Source organism: Salvia miltiorrhiza, chromosome 2, assembly GCF_028751815.1.
Source record: "Salvia miltiorrhiza cultivar Shanhuang (shh) chromosome 2, IMPLAD_Smil_shh, whole genome shotgun sequence".
Classification (NCBI taxonomy): Eukaryota; Viridiplantae; Streptophyta; class Magnoliopsida; order Lamiales; family Lamiaceae; genus Salvia; species Salvia miltiorrhiza.
Window position 1 is genome coordinate 7,617,960 of NC_080388.1, and position 9,555 is coordinate 7,627,514.

Sequence of the window (9,555 nt, forward strand, 5' to 3'; positions counted from 1 at the left end):
CAGTACGATGCCGTGTCCGCTGAGGAGGGCCTTCCTCACGGCGCGATGCCCGTGACCGCTGAGGGAGGCCTCCCTCGCGGCGCGATGCCAGTATGCCAGTGTTTCAGCGTCCGTTGGGGGAAATCACCCTCAACGGTACGATGCTAGCATCTATTGGGGGAGGCCTCCCTCAATAGTACGATGCCGTGACCGCTGAGGGAGGCCCCTCTCACGGCGCGATGCCCGTGTTCGTTGGGGAAGGCCTTCTCCACGACACGATGCTTGTTTATGATTGTTGATAATGATGAAGAATGCGCTCATGCTTTTTATGATTTTGGAAATGTTTAGTAAGCAAAGGATTTGAAAGAAACTTATGCCTCTTATGCGATGTTGTGTGTTGTTATTGATGTTACGTTTATGCTTTAGTTTTGGCAACTGCCCACTAAGTACTCTTGTACTTAGCCCTACATGTTTATGTTTGTGCAGGTTGAGCTGTGATGGGCGATGAAATGTTGCTGAGTGGAGCTTTTGTCGAACTTAAAGTAGGCTCAGAAAGGATACATGTCTTCATACATGTATCTCAGTTATGCTTTCCGCTGTAAACACTGATTATTTCAGTGACGCCTTCCGCTGTAAACTCTGATAATGTTTTAGTCAAGCCTTTAACGATGCCTTTTTCCTTTTAAGGAATATAACGCGTATTCAAGTTCTTTAAGTATCCTTTTTATGCAAACTATGCCTTTTTCTTTCAAGGAGTATGTCACGCTCATTCAAGTTCTTTGAGTATTCATTTATGCGCCCCTTTCTAAACCCGCTTCTTAATTTCCTTTCCCCAGTCATGGTTTTCCCGGCTTAATTATCATTAATTAAGGCCGGTCGTGACAGAATGGTATCAGAGCAGTTCGTTTGCTCTGAGCCTAAGAGTTTATTTAAGCCAAACTTAGAATGGATCACTAAAGTGTCTAGAGTTCAATCGACAAAGCTCAGCACTTCATCGCATCACACTCAACGAAGCAGAATGGTAAGCTCTTCCAAGTTTTGAGTTAATGTTTACAAAAAGTGAGAATTATCGTAAAAGCAAAGTGAGTAACTGTTAATAGCTATGTTATGTTGTTATTGAATGGAATGATTTACGCAAGCACGATTAAGTATGCCTACGGAATGAATCCCTATGAACATAGAGCTATTATGCTATGAGATCACCGCTACGACAGAACATAGAAGCAAACATAGAAGAAATTAGATTGTATCTTTTGGTGGCTATAGTGAAGGCAGCAAGATAAGTGATGCGTAGAGAATAATTTTTAAGCTCATGATTTTATAGCCGCTATAAATCTCCATGACTTATGCTTAAGTACCCAATTTAGATGATGTGCTAGTATATGCTTAAGAATTTTTATGACTCATGGATTTGAGATGCTAAGGACCCTTAAAGCTTACTACATCAATGTTGTCATTGGAGTTATGACTTGTTTACAAGTTAGAATAAGTTAACCTGTACAAGAATTCTTTTGAGGCTTGTATTAGATTATGCTAGAATGTGTTAATTGACACATCCCTGATATCAGGATGCCGCCTAAGAGAGGACGCCCTGTGAGAAGCAATAACAATCGCAGAAACCATAACGCTGTATCAGAAGAACCACAAGATGCTCGAGAACATAACCCACCCCCTCCGCCCCCAACTAGGAGAGTCGAAGAACTCTTTTTAAAGCAGAACCCACCTACGTTTGACGGAACAAGTGAACCAGCTGAAGCTGAGATTTGGGTGCGTGCAATGGAACGCATCTTCAACTTCCTACGTTGTACTGATGAGGAGCGCCTATCTTGCGTCTCATTCCAGCTAACAGGATTAGCTGACTTCTGGTGGGAAACACGTCTAAAAATTCTGACACCTGAACAATGGGAAATTTATACTTGGGAAGATTTTAAGACAGGATTATATGATAAATATATTCCGAAGAGCTATAGGAAGAAGAAAGAAGCCGAGTTCTACGAGTTAAAGCAAGGAAAGAAATCTGTGGTTGAATACGACAAGGAATTCTGTAACCTGTCTAGGTTTGCTCCACAACAAGTGGACACAGATGAGAAGATGGCAGAGAAATTTTGTGCCGGTCTGCGACACGAAATTAGGATGACTCTAGCAAGCCACGGAGGACTCTCATACACGGAGTCTCTGAACAGGGCACTTGACATTGAAGCTGCGATGCCGTCAGACAAGTCAGCCTCACCATTTATCTCAACGCCAAACGATCCACCAGTAGCCTCACATACTCTTAAAGGGAAGCGCAAGTGGGACAACAATGAAGATAATATCAATCAGACTAGTAAGAGAATGTGGCAAGAGAATGAACGGGCCGAACAGTTTATTCAACCAAGGCACGAGGCACAGACTAACCTCGAGTCAACTGGGGGTAGCCAAGGTCAGAGAGGAATTTCACGTTGCCCAAATTGCGGTAAGATGCATAGGGGTGCCTGTCGGGCTGGAACTAACGGTTGTTACAATTGTGGCCAAAAGGGTCACTACTCCACGCAATGCCCCAACAGACAACGAGGTTCATCAATTGAGAACACCCACACCCCCTTGCCAGCAATACGCGGACACTTGCGAAATCAGCCTCAATCACATCAGTGAAAATCTTATGGAGACCCCACAGACAAGAAAAGCTACGTGGGAGCTTGGAGACAAAATGAAAGAGAAGTACCCCGAGTTGCTTTAGCAGAATTTTTTTTGCAAATTTCGGGACGAAATTTTGTTAAGAGGGGTAGTTTGTAGTGACCCGCTCTTTTATGTTATTTAATTACGGTATCGCGATAATTAATATCGCATCCTTCAGTAAATGAAACCCAGTTGCCAGTTATATGTGAATCCAGTTTATGATCCTGATTTTTTTTATTTGTCAGAGATGGAGTATTATTTTAGCCGTATGCTTTTGTATGCATGAGAAAAACGCGACGAGGATTATTGAGCTATTCAATAATTATTATTTCCAAGTTATAACTGACTTAGCGAAGTCAAGTTATTTATTAATCGAGAAACGGAAGCAGTTATATTTTATTAGTGCTACTAGAAGTCGAGGATTTATTCCGACTGCAAAGCAGATTAAATCCACGGATTTAATTTAAGTTATATTACAGTTTATCAAGTTAGCAGGCAAGGAAAAAGATATCAAGCAGATACAGAAATGCGATAATTAGAAAATCGAAGCCAGTATTTTATTACAGTTCACGATTACAGTCTAGTTCCCAGCTTGGGGAAAATCGTCTAGTATATTACAAAGGATTGGACTCTACGTGGCCCACTTAATGCCTTTCACTCAAGTGTGGACACATTAGTCAAAGAGAGAGAAAATTCAAAAGTAGGAAATGTAGAGGAAAGAACCGACCACCTCTGCACTCCCATCTCTTCAGCCGCCCTCCAATGGCTGCTCGGCTCCCTCAAACCTCAACTTCCAGCCACCCTATCTCTGCTCTTTTCACTAGCATACTCAAGTATGCAGCGTCATTTCTCTATTAGTATCAACCCAGCCAACAAATGCAACTTTCACCCTCATCTCATCTCATCCAAAAGTTCAGAGGATCAGTCCAGTTCGTTTCGGCCGAAGCTCAGAAGGTAAGGCTTGGCCTCAAACTTTCATTTCCTTTGAGAAGTTTACCTGCATTAAACGAGAACCATCGTCCATTTAAGTTATCACCCTAGTTAAAACTACTCAAGTTCAGCAAACAGTTCATCAATCAAACGAAGCAACTTCAAGATTTTCTCAGTTCATTCAACAACCCACAAACCTTCAAGGTATTAATGCTATGTCATTTATCCATTCCAGTAAATATTCATACCAGTGAACATTCATATCAAAGCATGATCATGAGTAGTTTCACAAGGAGATACGACGTATAAGCATCTTGAACTGAGTAAACACCCCAACTATGCTTTCATGAACAAGTGACAGTTCATATGAAGTTTTAAGCGAGCATAATTTGAGTTTATGCGAAACAAGAATTTTGGCACTTTGCCTAGTCCGTTTAAGTATCGATTGAAATAGAATTGAGTGAGAAAAAGACTTAGCTTTGAGAAGAAGGGCTGACTGCCCGATGACGACGACGACGACGATTGGGACAGGGCGAACTCGCCCAACCTCATCAGGGCCCCGAACAGCAGCTGCCCGGCGACGAGCTGAGACTTGCGCGCAGCAGCAACGGTCCAAGGGCAACAGCGGCGCGGTGAGAGGCGTAGGCCTTCTTACTTCAGTCGTCGGAAACTTAAGAACAACAAGGCGGAAGCGGAACGGCTTAATGAGGAGAGCAACCGGTTTCAGGGACCGGAGCAGAACTCGCTCGACGACGGCGGAGATAACACCGAATGTACGGCGCAGCAGACGACCGGATGAGAGAACGCCGATTGAATCGCCAGATTTCGGACGAAGAAACAACGGCGTTGAATTCCAAATTTTAGGGCTCGATTAGGTTCCGCGGTTGGTTTGAGAAGATGACGGCGGAGTTAGACCCATCGACAGACGATGCCGGCCGGAGTAGATGGCGGCTGAACGACCGGAGAATCGAAGCCGGCCAGATTTTAGCCGGAGGAGAAGAGGCCGATCGGCCCTTGAGAAAGAGGGAGAGGAGCGGTCCCTGAGTTAGAGTGAGAGACCGACAGTTTGTGAGAGAGAGAGAGTTTGGGCTTTCATATTTTAATTGTTTTGGGCCAAAGACTTTTAAGTGGGTTTTAAATTCTTTTGAGTTTGGGCTTTCAATTTTAATTGCTTGGGCTTTCACATTTAAATTCGAACTGGGCCAGACTTTTACTTAATTGGCCCTTCTCATTACTTCTATTGGGCTTGATTTATTTAAGGAGTTGGGCTGATGCATATTTTATGATGGGCTATTATTCTAATCCCATTTATATTTCATTGGGCCAGTTTAATTCATCATTTGGGCCGATTAAATTGCCTATTGGACTAAGATTTATTCTTTCCAGCCCACATTATTTATTAGTGGGTGGGCCGATTCTTATTCAGTAAATGAGCCGCCCAGTTTATTAATTGATGTTTTGGACTTCAGACTTTAAAGCGAGCTATCATTGTTTATTTCATTAAGGCCACTGTTTATTTAATTAATTGGCTACTCTCTTTTGAGCCTATTAATTATTTGAGGTTACGTTAGTAATTATGTTTCTATCGAAAAGCCCGATAATTTCTACGAGGTCACACCTCGATTAAAGCCGAGTTAGTTCTTTTTTTTTCGATCAAGTACAAAGGCGAGATTTATTTGACAACTAGAATATTACGATGAGGAAGGAAGAAGCACAGCTTTATTCAACCGCGTTAGACGGGAGTTAGTTAAATCGATTAACGAGGACTAATAGTAGAATTCCCGATTATCGCTCAGAAGATTAGTTCATGCATACGAGATTCATGCATAGTTAAATTACGCTTTCTCATTAATTGAGAATTTTCCTCTAGGCAATGTCTTATTTTACATTCTCGTGATTAAGGTCAAGCGCGAGAGTAAGAACTACTCAAGGAGTCAGTACCTTAGCAAAACCTTGCTATCAGGTGGGCAATTTCCTACGCGTAAGATAAAATGCTATTAAAGAACTATGCAAGTTTTATGCTTTATTATGCCTAAATGAGTTAAGCTTTATTATGCTTCACGCTAAATGACTTATGCTATGCTGTTTATGCTATTTACGCCTTATGTGAGTTACGATTATTTACGCTTGAATGTTTTACGCTAATAAGTTTATGCCTGTGTTTGATGCTTGCGTCTGTTGGGGGAGGCCTCCCTCAACAGTACGATGCCGTGTCCGCTGAGGAGGGCCTTCCTCACGGCGCGATGCCCGTGACCGCTGAGGGAGGCCTCCCTCACGGCGCGATGCCAGTATGCCAGTGTTTCAGCGTCCGTTGGGGGAAATCACCCTCGACGGTACGATGCTAGCGTCTATTGGGGGAGGCCTCCCTCAATAGTAAGATGCCGTGACCGCTGAGGGAGGCCCCTCTCACGGCGCGATGCCCGTGTTCGTTGGGAAAGGCCTTCTCCACGACACGATGCTTGTTTATGATTGTTGATAATGATGAAGAATGCGCTCATGCTTTTTATGATTTTGGAAATGTTTAGTAAGCAAAGGATTTGAAAGAAACTTATGCCTCTTATGCGATGTTGTGTGTTGTTATTGATGTTACGTTTATGCTTTAGTTTTGGCAACTGCCCACTAAGTACTCTTGTACTTAGCCCTACATGTTTATGTTTGTGCAGGTTGAGCTGTGATGGGCGATGAAATGTTGCTGAGTGGAGCTTTTGTCGAACTTAAAGTAGGCTCAGAAAGGATACATGTCTTCATACATGTATCTCAGTTATGCTTTCCGCTGTAAACACTGATTATTTCAGTGACGCCTTCCGCTGTAAACTCTGATAATGTTTTAGTCAAGCCTTTAACGATGCCTTTTTCCTTTTAAGGAATATAACGCGTATTCAAGTTCTTTAAGTATCCTTTTTATGCAAACTATGCCTTTTTCTTTCAAGGAGTATGTCACGCTCATTCAAGTTCTTTGAGTATTCATTTATGCGCCCCTTTCTAAACCCGCTTCTTAATTTCCTTTCCCCAGTCATGGTTTTCCCGGCTTAATTATCATTAATTAAGGCCGGTCGTGACAGAATGGTATCAGAGCAGTTCGTTTGCTCTGAGCCTAAGAGTTTATTTAAGCCAAACTTAGAATGGATCACTAAAGTGTCTAGAGTTCAATCGACAAAGCTCAGCACTTCATCGCATCACACTCAACGAAGCAGAATGGTAAGCTCTTCCAAGTTTTGAGTTAATGTTTACAAAAAGTGAGAATTATCGTAAAAGCAAAGTGAGTAACTGTTAATAGCTATGTTATGTTGTTATTGAATGGAATGATTTACGCAAGCACGATTAAGTATGCCTACGGAATGAATCCCTATGAACATAGAGCTATTATGCTATGAGATCACCGCTACGACAGAACATAGAAGCAAACATAGAAGAAATTAGATTGTATCTTTTGGTGGCTATAGTGAAGGCAGCAAGATAAGTGATGCGTAGAGAATAATTTTTAAGCTCATGATTTTATAGCCGCTATAAATCTCCATGACTTATGCTTAAGTACCCAATTTAGATGATGTGCTAGTATATGCTTAAGAATTTTTATGACTCATGGATTTGAGATGCTAAGGACCCTTAAAGCTTACTACATCAATGTTGTCATTGGAGTTATGACTTGTTTACAAGTTAGAATAAGTTAACCTGTACAAGAATTCTTTTGAGGCTTGTATTAGATTATGCTAGAATGTGTTAATTGACACATCCCTGATATCAGGATGCCGCCTAAGAAAGGACGCCCTGTGAGAAGCAATAACAATCGCAGAAACCATAACGATGTATCAGAAGAACCACAAGATGCTCGAGAACATAACCCACCCCCTCCGCCCCCAACTAGGAGAGTCGAATAACTCTTTTTAAAGCAGAACCCACCTACGTTTGACGGAACAAGTGAACCAGTTGAAGCTGAGATTTGGGTGCGTGCAATGGAACGCGTCTTCAACTTCCTACGTTGTACTGATGAGGAGCGCCTATCTTGCGTCTCATTCCAGCTAACAGGATTAGCTGACTTCTGGTGGGAAACACGTCAAAAAATTCTGACACCTGAACAATGGGCAATTTATACTTGGGAAGATTTTAAGACAGGATTATATGATAAATATATTCCGAAGAGCTATAGGAAGAAGAAAGAAGCCGAGTTCTACGAGTTAAAGCAAGGAAAGAAATCTGTGGTTGAATACGACAAGGAATTCTGTAACCTGTCTAGGTTTGCTCCACAACAAGTGGACACAGATGAGAAGATGGCAGAGAAATTTTGTGCCGGTCTGCGACACGAAATTAGGATGACTCTAGCAAGCCACGGAGGACTCTCATACACGGAGTCTCTGAACAGGGCACTTGACATTGAAGCGGCGATGCCGTCAGACAAGTCAGCCTCACCATTTATCTCAACGCCAAACGATCCACCAGTAGCCTCACATACTCTTAAAGGGAAGCGCAAGTGGGACAACAATGAAGATAATATCAATCAGACTAGTAAGAGAATGTGGCAAGAGAATGAACAGGCCGAACAGTTTATTCAACCAAGGCACGAGGCACAGACTAACCTCGAGTCAACTGGGGGTAGCCAAGGTCAGAGAGGAATTTCACGTTGCCCAAATTACGGTAAGATGCATAGGGGTGCCTGTCGGGCTGGAACTAACGGTTGTTACAATTGTGGCCAAAAGGGTCACTACTCCACGCAATGCCCCAACAAACAACGAGGTTCATCAATTGAGAACACCCACACCCCCTTGCCAGCAATACGCGGACACTTGCGAAATCAGCCTCAATCACATCAGTGAAAATCTTATGGAGACCCCACAGACAAGAAAAGCTACGTGGGAGCTTGGAGACAAAATGAAAGAGAAGTACCCCGAGTTGCTTTAGCAGAATTTTTTTTGCAAATTTCGGGACGAAATTTTGTTAAGAGGGGTAGTTTCTAGTGACCCGCTCTTTTATGTTATTTAATTACGGTATCGCGATAATTAATATCGCATCCTTCAGTAAATGAAACCCAGTTGCCAGTTATATGTGAATCCAGTTTATGATCCTGATTTTTTTTATTTATCAGAGATGGAGTATTATTTTAGCCGTATGCTTTTGTATGCATGAGAAAAACGCGACGAGGATTATTGAGCTATTCAATAATTATTATTTCCAAGTTATAACTGACTTAGCGAAGTCAAGTTATTTATTAATCGAGAAACGGAAGCAGTTATATTTTATTAGTGCTACTAGAAGTCGAGGATTTATTCCGACTGCAAAGCAGATTAAATCCACGGATTTAATTTAAGTTATATTACAGTTTATCAAGTTAGCAGGCAAGGAAAAAGATATCAAGCAGATACAGAAATGCGATAATTAGAAAATCGAAGCCAGTATTTTATTACAGTTCACGATTATAGTCTAGTTCCCAGCTTGGGGAAAATCGTCTAGTATATTACAAAGGATTGGACTCTACGTGGCCCACTTAATGCCTTTCACTCAAGTGTGGACACATTAGTCAAAGAGAGAGAAAATTCAAAAGTAGGAAATGTAGAGGAAAGAACCGACCACCTCTGCACTCCCATCTCTTCAGCCGCCCTCCAATGGCTGCCCGGCTCCCTCAAACCTCAACTTCCAGCCACCCTATCTCTGCTCTTTTCACTAGCATACTCAAGTATGCAGCGTCATTTCTCTATTAGTATCAACCCAGCCAACAAATGCAACTTTCACCCTCATCTCATCTCATCCAAAAGTTCAGAGGATCAGTCCAGTTCGTTTCGACCGAAGCTCAGAAGGTAAGGCTTGGCCTCAAACTTTCATTTCCTTTGAGAAGTTTACCTGCATTAAACGAGAACCATCGTCCATTTCAGTTATCACCCTAGTTAAAACTACTCAAGTTCAGCAAACAGTTCATCAATCAAACGAAGCAACTTCAAGATTTTCTCAGTTCATTCAACAACCCACAAACCTTCAAGGTATTAATGCTATGTCATT